Source organism: Protopterus annectens, chromosome 6.part1, assembly GCF_019279795.1.
Source record: "Protopterus annectens isolate FY-2018-M chromosome 6.part1, PAN1.0, whole genome shotgun sequence".
NCBI classification, from domain to species: Eukaryota; Metazoa; Chordata; order Ceratodontiformes; family Protopteridae; genus Protopterus; species Protopterus annectens.
The window spans coordinates 157,490,532-157,504,317 of record NC_056738.1 but is presented as its reverse complement, the minus strand read 5'-3'; the positions used below and the strand labels follow the sequence as shown (position 1 = coordinate 157,504,317).

At 41.6% G+C, this 13,786-nt stretch overlaps 1 protein-coding gene across 5 annotated transcripts in view; it reads left to right on the top strand.

Annotated features, from left to right (window-relative positions):
• The window catches only part of B3GALT1 (beta-1,3-galactosyltransferase 1), a 2,392,726-nt gene that overhangs the window by 2,095,706 nt on the left and 283,234 nt on the right, over window positions 1–13,786 (top strand). For all 5 annotated transcript variants that reach the window (XM_044075600.1, XM_044075599.1, XM_044075596.1 and 2 more), the window contains one exon: window positions 8,079–8,145. The gene's annotated coding sequence lies outside the window, so the exon portion shown is untranslated. The remainder of the gene's footprint in view (window positions 1–8,078; window positions 8,146–13,786) is intronic.

The window sequence follows — 13,786 nt, the reverse complement described above, 5'->3', positions numbered from 1 at the left end:
GAGTTGCCAGCCCGGCACCCAACCTTCCACAGAAGGCACACACACACACACACTCACACCTAGGGCCAATTTAGAGTGTCCAATCCACCTACAGCATGTCTTTGGGATGTGAGAGGAAACCAGAGCACCCAGAGGAAACCCATGCAACCACAGGGAGGACATGCAGACTCTACACAGAAGGCACCCCAGCCGAGAATCGAACCAGAGAACCTCTTGCTGTGAGGCGACAACGCTAACCGCTGCACCACCGCGGCCACCCAGTGCTTAGGACGTTATTAATGTAATAATATGTGGGATGTCACTCTCCCCAGTGGGGATGATGATGCATTTTTTGGCATTCACCTTGAGGTCTTGTTTCTGGCACCAGTCATTTGTTTGGGTGAGACCCTCTTGGAGGATGTCCACATCACTTGGGGAACTGATGATCATGCCCAGCTTGCAGTCATCTGCAAACTTGGTCAGTCATAGGCCACTGGTTTTGGCCCACACCTTAGAGAAGTGTATCCCAAATAACAGAGATCCCAAGACTGATCCCTGGGGTATGCTGCTTGTTATGGGTTTAGTGCTTGAGGTGGATTCCCCTGTTTTGATCAGGTCGGTTCTATCAGTGAGCCAGTTTGCTACCCATCACATATGGATTGATGCCTGATTGAGAGAGTTTATCTATTATTCCTGAGTGGGGAATAGTGTCCAAGGCTTCGGGCAGGTCAGGATAGGCGGTGTGCACCATCTTCCCCTCATTCATGGCTTTGGTGACTGTCTCAAAGATGTTGACCAGATTTAACATACATGACCTCCACTTGACAAAGCCAAACTGTGTGTTTGGAGGTTGCCAATGTCCCTGTTAACGAGGGCCATAAAAATCCATTCCAATGCCTAGCAGATCAGACTAGTTAGGCTGATGAGTCTGTAATTTCCCAGATCGATTGATGCTCCATCTTTGTGTAAAGGAATGATAATGGCTGTCCTCCACTCGGCTGGGACAAAGCTGGTACTCAGGCTTCGGTTAAATAGGGTGCCTAAAGGTGCTGCAAGTTCATGCCTGAGTTCATATAGGATGCAGCCTGGGATGTTATTGGGTCCCATGGAGGCTGTGTTTTTTGCCTTTGAGAGGGCAGTGATGGCCTGTTCCCTAGAGATAAGGGGAGGGGGCAGATTCTGGGGATGTTCTGATTTAGTGATGGAGGAACAGAGGGGTGAAGTTTTCACTGAATCTGTCGGCCAGTAGGTTGTCTATATTGACATAATTTGTGTATGTGGTGTCCTTGACTGCCTGTGTTGAACAGATCTGGGTGCTTCCTTTGAAATTGTGGACATATGTGAAGAAGGCCATATGATTGTCTCTAGTAGATGTGGCCAATTTGGACTCAAAGTTGGCTTTAGATGATTTCACTAGTGCTCTTATTTGCTTCTTCAGGCTAAGGAGAGATTGCTTCCAATTGGGCACCTCCTCCTCCTTGGTCTTGGACAGCAATGTTTTCCTTTTGTTATATAGTTTATTTATGCAGATGTCCACCAGATAGGAATACTCTTCCTTGAGGAGGAGGATTTTGTCCTGTCAGGTATTCCTGATTCCATGCATCTGTATAAGTGCTCATATGGTACTTTGGTGTAGATCTGGACATTGGTGCCAGTTCCAGCAGTGGGGGAGGGGGCTGTGAAGCTGGTTATACCATCCCTCAGGATGTTGTAATCAGCTTTGGAGAAGTTTTTTTTGTTTGACCCTAGCTAGAGGGGGGTTAGAGGAGATGCTGACTTTGAAAGTGACCGTTTTATGGTCAGATCTTACCAGGGAGGATGATACTGTAGGGGTGCTGCAGTGGTTACTCATGTTGGTTAATATCAAGTCCAAGATAATATCACCTCTTGTGGGGGTATCGACTAGCTGTTCCAAGGCATTTACATTGATAAAATTGAGGAATCTCTGTGCATTTGCATTCTAGCATGAGTATTTTTTCCATTCTATGGCTGGGTAGTTAAAGTCACCCAGGGTCAGGGTAAAGGGTTGAATCTTGATAGATTCAAAGAGGTCCAGATAGGTGGAGTGGGCATCCTGAATCAAATTTGGGGTCATGTAACTAGCTATGATTTGAATAGGGGTCTTGTCAACGGTTAACTGCACCTGGAGTGTCTCCTGTGTGTGATACAGTTTGACCAGCTTGGAGGTGTGTGTGTCTTTAATATACATTGAAACTCCACCTCCTTTGGCTTTGCTGCCCACAGTTTTGGGTCTGAATGTATGATAGGATGAGTACCCACGTAAGGCTGGGATGCTCTCCCCAGCTTTGAACCAGGTTTATGTGACTGCACAAATGTCAGCATCTTCCAGGGTTAAGAATGCTTGCAATGAGTGCAGTTTCATATTTAGACTCTTAGTTCTTAGCAGAATGACCTGAAATTTGCATTTTGTTGAAATTTTTATGTTGTTTTTTAACAACCTCAGGACTTTTCCTAAAAAAGGCACTATGCGGGAGGCAAGGGCCTTTGCCAGAAGCCTTAAACCCAAGTGAGACTGATGCAGGCCATCTCTATCAAAGCATCATGGTCTGTCGATCATATCTTCCCAGGCTGTCAGGTACTAGATCCCCCTGGAAGCACACCAGAAACTAAGCCAATTGTTAAAGTCAAGCATTTTCTGTTTGTATTGAGGCATCATTCTGGGTGACGGTAGAATGCTGCTTAAGGCTAGGGGCATACCTGCCTGGGACACATATTCAACAAGCTCAATCATGTTTCTCTTCATATAGTCCAGGGAGGTACGTCTCAAGTCGTTTACCCCAACATGGACTATGACAGAGTCATAACAGTACCTGTTGTTGAGAGACTTGATTGTGTGTGTGTGATATGGCAGATTCTGGCACCCTGACAGACTAACCGTGACTTTCTCCTTATCCAGCCTGGTGAGAGGCACATCTGTGTATCTCACAGTTGAGTATCCTATGACTAATATGTTGGGTTTATGTTTAGGCCTTTGTGGTTTCAAGATACAGGTGTGTGGGCTATGAGTGGCATGTGGTGTTGAGGGTTGTGAAGTTCGCTTGTGTTTTTGCCTCTGAGGTCTCCTTTGTTTGGGTATGCTTTTGTTGAGAACCTCCACATATCTGGGTGTGTGTTGTGTAGTTGTGGGTGGTATTTGAGGTGTAATTATTGTGTTGATAACCTTCTCAGTGCCAGATATACTGGCTTGTGAGGGAGAAAACATAGATTCTAGGTTCTTAATGTAACTGCAGCTCTCACAAATTGTGTTCCTAGGTGGTAATACTACATGGTTGTCCATGTACATGAGGCAGTTGCTACACTGTCTCGGGATGCCCATATCAACCAAGCTGGCAGGAGAAACCATAGGAAATTGTCCATCCATATTTGTCAGAATCTGAGGGAGAGAGGCCAGGGAGAGCTAAGGGGTAGGTCTAAAGCCCAAGTGCTTAAACCAAAACTAAGAGGCTTAGAATAACACAATTTAAACAGACTAAAAACAAGCAGTAATAAATGCAGCAGAAAAGATGCAAATGAATACTTTGGAGAACAAGTAGCTGAAAAAGCAGATGAAGTAATATAGTAGGAGGAGGAAACACAAATACTGTAAAAGCAGTTTAAATTTTTTTATTTCTTTTTTTTTTTTGTACAGTGAGAAGGGAGAAAGGAGGAACAGCAGATAATTCAAGATTAAAAAACTAAGGGGGGCTGGCCTTCCCATATGTTTTTTTCTGTATTAAGTAGAATGAGCTAAAGAGAATGGACTGGGAGGAGTGTCCCAGATTAAATTTGCAGTAGGGGCGGGCAACTGCAGAGCCACTAAGTAATAAAAGTGATTTAAAAGGCCCAGTAAGACAGACACTTACAGAACAGTGCAGATTAGTTTATAGCAATAAAATACAGTAAAAAGTAGGCTGCAGACAATAAAAAGTATAGTAAATGGTTAGAATAAGCAACAACTAGTAAAAAATAAGCAAGAAAACAGGATACTTATTGTTTTATATCACAGATCAGAGTTATGGTCAGTGCCCCTCCTCTGTTCACCTCAGTGTGAAATAGATGAAACCCTGACAAAGGGTGCTGTTTTTCTTATCTTATTTTATATGAACAAGATGTTGCTTTGTTACAAAATAGTTATATAATAGTTACTATTGTTGGTGTTATTAGGAAGGTAGGTAATGTACAACATTTAGTTGTTGGTATGTTTTTTCAAAAATGGATAATCTATTGTTTCTATTCGTATACAAGTACACTGCTAGTTCTATGTGAGTGAAATACTTCTGTCTTTTTAAAAATGTAAGTAGAATCTGTAGAGGGTGGTTACTTGAATGGTTTAATTCATAACTATTTAAGGTTAGCTTTGTAGTGTTTTTTTATTCTGATGAAGTCATGATTGGACAACGAAAGTGCTTAATGATGTATTTTAATATTTGAAATAAACGTAGAGTTGTGTTCCGGACGTCTGTCACCCTTTATGTTTTTGGAACTTTAGTTTGTGTTTGTTTCCCGAATTAGAATTTTAAAAGAATATGAATTTGTTAAAATGAGAGCATGTATGTTCAGGAAATAAACCAGTGTTCGCTTGTAGTTGTACTTATCTACAAGCATCATATACTTAATCCCTGACTAATATTCAGGACCGGCCTTTGGTCAACTGGTGCCCTAGGCAAAAGGGCTCCACAGTGCCCTCCCCCCACCACTTGGCGCCCCATCCTGGCATACCTACACCATCCAGATTACTGTAAAAGCAGCCCTGCTGGAGCAGCGCTCTAGGCAGCCACCTAGTTGGCATATGCCTAAGGCCGCCTATGCTATTATTATAATGTATTACATCTATAATGTACTTTGAATTCATGGTTTTGTTTAATATTGTTTTACCCTGTTATCCTGTGTATGTAACACTGCAGTGTTTTTTCCAATTCTTTTTTTGTACTGTATTGTATTATGCTAGATATTCTGTGTGTGTGGAGCTTTTCTCCCTTGGCTAGCAGTGAAGAGATGTCTGTTTTTGGCTCAGTTAGCCTATCCAGGTTAACAAAGGAAGAAAATAAATAAATGAAAGAGAGCCTACAACAGCATGTCATATCCATCAGGAAGGTCATCTGTAGTGTGTAACATGTTAGGCATTAGCTGTATTTTATAACACTGCCTTTGTCTTCTAATTTAACTTAGTTTTCTGTATTGCAGTAAGATGGCATATTAAATAGTATGCAGTTTGTACTAACCAAAGTTCAATTCACTCACGACAGTGTTTTTTTTTCTTGTACTTCACTGCTGTGGATGAGAGAAAAATAAAATCAGATGTAAATTAATAACCTAATGAACTTATAATCTAGTTTGTAATGCATATTGGTATGGAACATCTATTAATGGCACAGAATTATTCATATGTACACTAAAGAAAAGCTGGAATATCCAAGGCCTCTCAGGAATAGGTGCTTTCAGCATGAATATGCACTGCAGCTAATGAGTTGTGTTTATACAAAACTACTGTCGTTAATTTCCCAAACAGCACTGCAGAAAGAACTGCTAAGAAGAAAATCTACCTCTCGCACAAACATGGTGCTGTAACATATTTTCTGGTTTGTAACACCAGCATTTATTATATCCCATTAACAAACATGGGGAGAGAAACAGAGACTACACAGTGATGACACTAAACAAGCAGTACACCGTGTCCTGTTTTGTCACATGAGCCCCTGCTGACCCTTATTCCTGAAACGTACTATACGGGAATTCCAAGCTTCTCAGTAGGCTGGCATGAAGGAAGGACTGATGAAGGAGCTGATGCACTGTTCAGGTAAGTAATATAGACAGGGACACCAAAAGTATTGATAACTGTTTGAAAACCATTACAGATGTTTTTTTTTTCTTTTTTTAATTTAATATCACCGTGACTTTTTATTGACAGAGTACCATACAGAAAGCACACTTCAAAGTTTTAAATAAGATGTGAAAAAGAGGTGAATAACACAAAGAATTGCCTCTTTTTATTGTAATTAACATTCATTTGGTGTGGCCACGGTGGTGCAGCGGTTAGCATTGCTGCCTCACAGCAAGAGGTTCTCCAGTTCGATCCTTAGCTGGGGTGCCTTCTGTGTGCCGTCTGCATGTCCTCCCTGTGGTCACATAGGTTTCCTCTAGGTGCTCCGGTTTCCTCCCACATCCCAAAGACATGCTGTAGGTGGATTGAACACTCTAAATTGGCCCTAGGTGTGTGTGTGTGCATGTGTGTCCCTTCTATGGAAGATTGGCATTGGGCTGGCAACTCGACACTGTTAAAACTCCAATGCCAATCATGAGCAGACAGGTGATCCGCTGTGGCGACCTCTAACCGGGAAAAGCCGAAAGAAGAAGAGGATTGTAATTACCATTCATTTAATGGCAATTTTAGCAAGTTAATGTGGTTTATTATTCTTCCACCTTTTTGTTAGCTGTACAAGAGCTATGTAACTGTAGCTACTACTAGTGTGTGGTTAATATTTCCAAAAAAAAAAGAAAAAAGAAAGAAATAAATCACTATAAACAGGGCAAAATCTGATAAATATTAGAGTGCATTTTTTATTAGAAGGCAGGGTTTATTAAAATACATATGGCGCTCTGTATATGTGTATACCATATTTATATTCTGTTAATGAAAAAACAAATCCATTTAATTATACTTTGCATATTGAGATAAAAGGTGGATTTAGTATCTTAAGTAATATATTACTATTTTTTTACATGGTGAAGGGTCTAATACCAGTATTACTCTCACATTAACTTGGGCAATTGCTCTGATGCCTCAGCCATGTGATTAGCATAATTTCTAATAATAAAGCCCTACAGTCTTATTCAATCAATCCCATATAACAAGACTGTATCATCACGCCATTCTTTCTTTGAGCAAAACAATCACAGAAATAAGACAACTGCTGTAATAATTATGACATGCTTTGTTGACAATAGGCACTTTTCTTGTAAATCTCTTAGAATGTATGCAAAGACAAAAGGTTAAGTTTAACTAGAATTAAGAATAGCCATTACATCTCCTTTTCCACACGCATTGTCTCATATAAATATGTTGTCATTATATGCCACTGAGCCTCTTAATCTGCATTTGTGGATCAGTATGATAATGAGTAGTTTCTTACAAATCTGTACTGCAGCTTTTGATACTAAACATTGTCTTCATCTAATATCAAACCATGAAGCAAAAATAAATAGCATAGCCACTCAGGTAATACAGAGGAACAAAGCCCTGACTACAGCCCAGTTGACCTAGGTTTGATTAACAGCAGTGATGACTGGAAGGGGTATGCCATTTCTAGGGTGAGGGAGGCAGGAGAACAAAAAGTGATTTGTACTTCCTGTTGGAGACCTGGAAGTCAATTTGTGGTGTACTACAGCCAAAGGGTGAGACCGCTAGTCGTTGCCAGTTTCTTATGGAAGTGGGGAATGCTATGACACTGTCTGCCCATTTCATGACCCCACTGAAAATTGACATGGTACCTGCTGGGAAAGAATCCAGAGTAGTTTTAAGTTAGAACCCCACCCTGTCTGAAAAGATGGACACCATGAGCCCCCAGAATGCCTTAGGCTGCTCACTGTCCCTGGCCAAAAAAATTTGGTATTAGTCCAAAGATAATCTACAATACCCAGTAGCCCCAGCGAAGTATGTGGGGCACTGGGCATGTTTGTATGACAAGGGGGCGAACATTAAGACACTTGACATCCACAATTGTCAACATTTGGTTTATTTAACTAAAAAGATAAATGTTATTACCTTCTTGTGGTATAAGATGAAAAAATGGATAATAAATTGTGGCAGATATGTAACTATATGTCATTGTAATTAAGCAATAATCCATGAATTGATGTGGGTAATGTAGGATTTAACACTGATTAGCATGATTTATTAGGAGAGGATTATTGCTATTATACAGTGCCATTAGTTAAACATTAAAGGAACTACGTTGTGTAACCTATCTGTACCATCTTTTGTGACTGAGAATAGCTACCTAATACACTGCACAGCAATGATTGTAACACATTTGTGTTGGTGCTTGTATAGTACAGGTGTGCAATGCAATATGAGGCATTTTCTAATTTCTTTTTTACAGGATACAGGAGTGTGCTTATGTCCTACTCATTATGTGAGGATACTTGTGGACTCCTGAAGTTTCAATGGTAAGTTTGTTTTATTTCTTTTTAAACATTTGTAAATTTTTTTGTGCCTGACTTTGGGGAGTGAGGGGAGACATCTGGTGGTACTTTAGCTTTTATTTTTCTGAGTCTTTGTATAATACTGGTTGTTTAATGGGTACATTGATTGCTTTCTCCAGTCAAGAGCATGTTTTCACATATATTTTAATTAAATTTTATTGGTAATATTTTTATATACTAAGAAAGCTTCCTTCATAAAAAAGTATTTCTTTCTCCCACGGGGTCTTTTTTTTTAGTTTTCACAGATTGGCATACTGGTTTATTTATATTGACCAAGGTGCTCTTAGTTACAGACCTGATGAGTCCTGTCATCTACCATAAATAGGTATTCATTTACCTTCTACTGCTTTGTGATGTAAAAAAGCAAACATTTCGGAAATGAGTCTTTCTAGTGATCATTGTATGACATATTTTTATAGACTATATAAAAATGTTAATGCAGAAATCAGTGGGAGGTTGGCATAATGGTTAAGATGCTTAGTTTGCAATCGTAAAGTGCAGGATTTGATTCTCACATGGGAGATTAGCTAGGCTTAAAATGGCTCACAGAGGCAGTTAGCCTAGAACTAATCGGTGAACCTATGACTGGCAGTTTGGTGCTAAGAAGCAAAGCTATGAGCTGCTAATGAGCTTCACTCTGTAGTTGTAGGTTTAATTCTCAATCTCCATTTGCCTGCTGTGTAATTCTGAGAAGAAACTTAAATAGAAGTAACTTCACTAGGCACTACACCCAAATTACCTCTGAAATGAGCTACTTGTGCCTAGTGGATTTATGCATTTAACACAAAAAAATACAAAGTACATTAATAATATTAATTATATATATGTACTTGATTGCATCCTTATTTTAGCTTTTTAACAGCAAAAGCAGAAAACATCAGTAGTCCTGTGAACCTCTGCCAGGAAGCTAGCTAAAACTAAAGAAGTCTAATCTTTTTATTTCAGCCCACTGGAATCTTGACGTTCCTCATTTGATCATGCAATGACTTATTTATGTTTTCACACTGAAGGAAGATCATACATAACAACATCAAGACAGCTTATTGTATTCTGGTTATAGTCTCTTATTTTAAATAAACATTTAAAAACATAAAGAAAAGTTATCATCATACAGTGTTTTGCTAGTGTCTGTGTAGTACAAACATAGTTTGGTACTTAACGATAAAATATTCACTAGAGGGTGTTGTGACACCCATGCCCTGGCCCAGCAATCAAGGAGCCTCGAGCCTCACCACTAACACCAGAGAGGGTATCTCATATATGAGGAAAGGATAACAAATACACACAGTAAAGTGCAATTTCCCTTAAGAGCACATAGAGATCACAGTCAGTCCAGGGCTGGTCAATCCCTTGCTCTCCAGGTCCCCAGTAAGACTCCCCACTGGCACAGCTATAGGGTCCAGATCTCAGCCAGCTGGGCAAGCTAAAATCTCCAGCACCCTATCTGTCCAACCAGTGCTTCATGTCCCTACCCAAGTAGCTGACACACACACAGTTTGAGATAAGAGTTTACACAACCACACAGACAGTTCTGGGGAAGGCTGTCACAGGTTCTCCAGCTGTGCCCCTTTTACCCAGACTATATGGTAGAAATCCCTGCCACGACCCCGCTAATACTTATTAGCTACTCAAAGGCCCTTAAAAGGGTGTCCAATTATTACTGTGCAATATTATTATCCAATTGGTAGTATAACTAAACAGTCAAGTCTTATTAGAGTGACTTGGTACAGGATCCATATATACATGCAATGTACTCTTAGATCTTAACTTATCTCTACACAAACCAGCCACAGTTAAATATTTAATAATAAATAATTAAAACCACAAGACAATACTTTCTATTACACAATGCTAGTCAAGAGTTCAGAGATCACACAGAAATACTTAAAATAATTCAGTAGTACAGTTCAGACATCACAGGAAAGAAAACACTTAGTCTAATCTTTCTAGTTCCTAGCTATTTCTAATAGAAAACACAAGTCTAAGATAACTTACATATGAGCAAGACAGTGCTGTGAGTTGGATAGTCAAGACAAAAATGCTTAATGCCTTCTGATTCTCTCTGTTTAAATTGCTAGATAGCTTCAGTCCTGATTCCCATTACATCACTTTTTTACACTTTCCTGGTGTTCCCAGGCTAACAGATACTACATAATTATTATCTTGCACCTGCAGGAAACTACATCAATAAAAGACATTCCACATGTAAACTCTAGTAATTATTCCTTAAGTTAAAACAATAGGCAGGATGCTTCACTCAAGACTCATCGACTCCAGATTCTAACTTCAAAGGGACAAACATGAAATAACTCTAACTTCAAAGGACAGACAACAAATGCTTGACTTAGCTTTCTTTACAGCAGAGGGCAATATTGCTACATTGTTTTAAGTTCAACATTTAACAGCATATTCTTTCATTTAACAAAACAAGCTTGTAGTTCAACATTTCACAAAATTTTCTTTCAATTAAGAAAACAAGTCTGTAGTTCAGCATTCATATTTACAAATGATATAATTATGTATAAAATCCTATCTGGCTAGGCTGGCAGCCTTCATCTATCTTCAGCCAATCTTCACATACCCCCCCCCCCCGGACAATTCAAGCTAATTTTTCAAGTGACCCTTGAGAAATGCCGCTTGAGAGGGTTAGGTCTATTTGAGTGTACCTCACTCCATTCCCTGTCTTGAGAGCCGATCTGCATTGGCATTGCTAACCCCACTGTGGTGCTGCACTGACATATCATATGCTTGCAACCCCAGGCTCCATCTTAGCAACTTGGCATTTTGCTGGCTGGCTCTGTGTAACCATTTTAGGGGGTTGTGATCTGTCATAACAGTGAATTTCCTTCCATACAGATAAGGCTGAAGTTTCTGCAGTGCCCACACTATGGCTAGACATTCCTTTTCTACAGCTGCATAGCATTCCTCCCTGGGTTGGAGACTATGACTGAGATAAACCACTGGTTGCTGTTCCCCCTCTGAAGAAATCTGGCTAAGTACAGCCCCCACCCCATGGTTTGAAGCATCCAGCTACACAATAAATTATTTGCTGTAATCTGGACTGGCTACCACAGGGAGTCCTCTCAAAGCTTCTTTAACCTTCTGGAGTGCCTGCTCACATGCTGGTGTCCACACTACCTTATCTGGCCTGTTCTTCCTCGTCAGGTCTGTGAGGGGAGGCCCAGGGACTGTTGGACTCTTGAATCACCCCTAGTTCCAACATCTCCTGTACCTTCTCCCTCAGAGTCTGTTTGACTCTCTCAGGAACCCTATAAGGGGCCTGCCTAATAGGCCTTTGGTGTTCTGTATCCACATGGTGCTGCACTAGGTGGGTGCACCCTGGTTTCCTAGTGAACATGTCCCCAAATTCCTGCAAAGCTGCATGGATTTCTCAAACCTGGGTAGGAGATTGCTGCTGGGACATTGCTACCTCATCCACTGAGGTGTCAGCCTGAGCCTCACTGAGGAGATCAGTCCCCAGTTCTCCCTCAGATTCCTCCTGCAATCCACTGCAAATGCTCAGCGCAAGGGCCTTCCCTATCATGGTAAGGTTTCATCATGTTAACATGGTACAATTTGTGCCCCTGCCATCTGCCTAGCAGTTCCACCATGTAGTTAACATCACTTACCTTTCATACCACCTTGTAGGGTCCCTCCCAGGCTACTTGTAGCTTGTTGTGTCTGATAGCAATGAGTACCATTACCTGCTGCCCCACAGCATACTCTCTAGCTTGAGCATTCTTGTCATACCACACCTTTTTCTGTTGTTGGGCTTCTGCCAGGTTCTCCTGGGCCAAGCCCATGAGTTCCCTGAGCCTTGTCCTGAGGTTTAGGATGTATGCCACAACAGACTCCTTGTGAAACTCGCACTCACCTTCCCACTCATCTCAAATTAAATCTAGAGGTCCCCTCATCCTATGCCCATACAGCAACTCAAAGGGTGAAAAACCTGTGGATTCCTGGGGGACTTCACTGTAAGCAAACAACAGATGATACAAATAGTTGTCCCACTCCCTGTTAAACTGATCTGCAAATGCCCATAGCATGGACTTGATTGTAGATTTTAACCTCTCAACAAGGCCATTAGTCTGGGGATGGTAGGGGGTAGTCTTCATGTGCTTCACCCCACAGGACTTCCACAGACAAGCCAGCAGTTCTGACATGAAATTGGCACCTCTGTCAGTCAGTATTTCATTTGGGAAACCTACCCTGCTGAAAATCTCTAACAAAACATTTGCCACCTTCTCTGCCTCAATGGAGTACAGAGCCACTGCCTCAGGGTATCATGTAGCATAATTCACTACCACTAGGATATATTTATTTCCTGTGGAACTTGGGGTACTCAGAGGACCCACAATATCCATAGCTACCCTCTGAAATGGCTCCTCAATCACAGGCAAAGGCATCAAAGGAGCTCTCATCTTGTCTTCTGCCTTGCCTACCTTTTGGCACTGCTCACAGGTCTTGCAGTACCCTGTTACATCTCTGGAAATTCCAGGCCAATAGAAGTTCTGCATAATACACCTCTTTGTACATTTTATGCCCATATGACCTGCAAAGGGAATATCATGGGCTATGGCTAGAAATGCCAGAAGGTAGGCTTTAGGCACTACCAACTGCTGTACTCTCTCACCTTTTAGTAATCCCTCAGGGTTCCACTTTCTGTATAGTAACCCTTTGTTCCAGTATACAGATTCCCCCATTCCTTGAGAATCAGGTGTCTCCCTAGCTACCTGCCTCAGGCCTTGCAATATAGGGTCTGAGAGCTGACCCTGTCACAACTGTCTCCTTGTAACCCTTCCCAGCTCCCCTTCCACAGGAAGTCTGGCATCCTCTGCCAGTGGTGCCTCACTGTCAGCCTGGGTACTACTACACACCTCTACCTTTGCAGTCACTTTGTCTAAGGGACCTTCAGTACCCCCAAGCTGCTGTGGCTCACCTTCAGGCTCACTGCTACAAGGTAGCTCCCTCCCTGAAGTAACCACCTCACCAGTTCTGGCTGCAAGTATACAGTCTGTATGGGTCTCCCCCATGCTACCAGAACCACATGCTTGTCTCCTAGCCTGACTGCTTGCACCTGCATAAGCACATGGTACTGTCTCATCCAAATCCTTCCCTATCAGGACATCTGCAGGATGGTAGTTTGGTACCCCTGTTGTCTCAAGACAAATTACTATTGGCATTTTGTCTTTCCCACTTACTGGCTCCACCTTTTGTTCCCCACCTTGCCTCCATGGACACCTGTATGCCACATGACCCCACTGTTTGCATTCAAAACATTTAACCCTAGCTCCTGGATGTGTAACTGGACTAGTGGCTTCCCCTGCTACTGGTAGATTCTGTTGTGAAAGTCTGTTCTGCCCAACATGGGTTCCTTTAGACCCATGAGCAGTACTAGGTGTCCCCTTTCTGTGCAGGGCTGCCCTGCTTTCCAGGTATAGGTCTCCCTTCTTCCCCAACTCATCTGAAGTAGCACATTGTCTATCAACTAACCAGAACCTCATATCCTCAGGCAAACAGCTAAGTGCTTGTTCCCCCACCAAAAGGTCTGCCAGCCCTTCAAAAGTGATGACCAGACATCCACTCACCCACCTATGTAAATAAG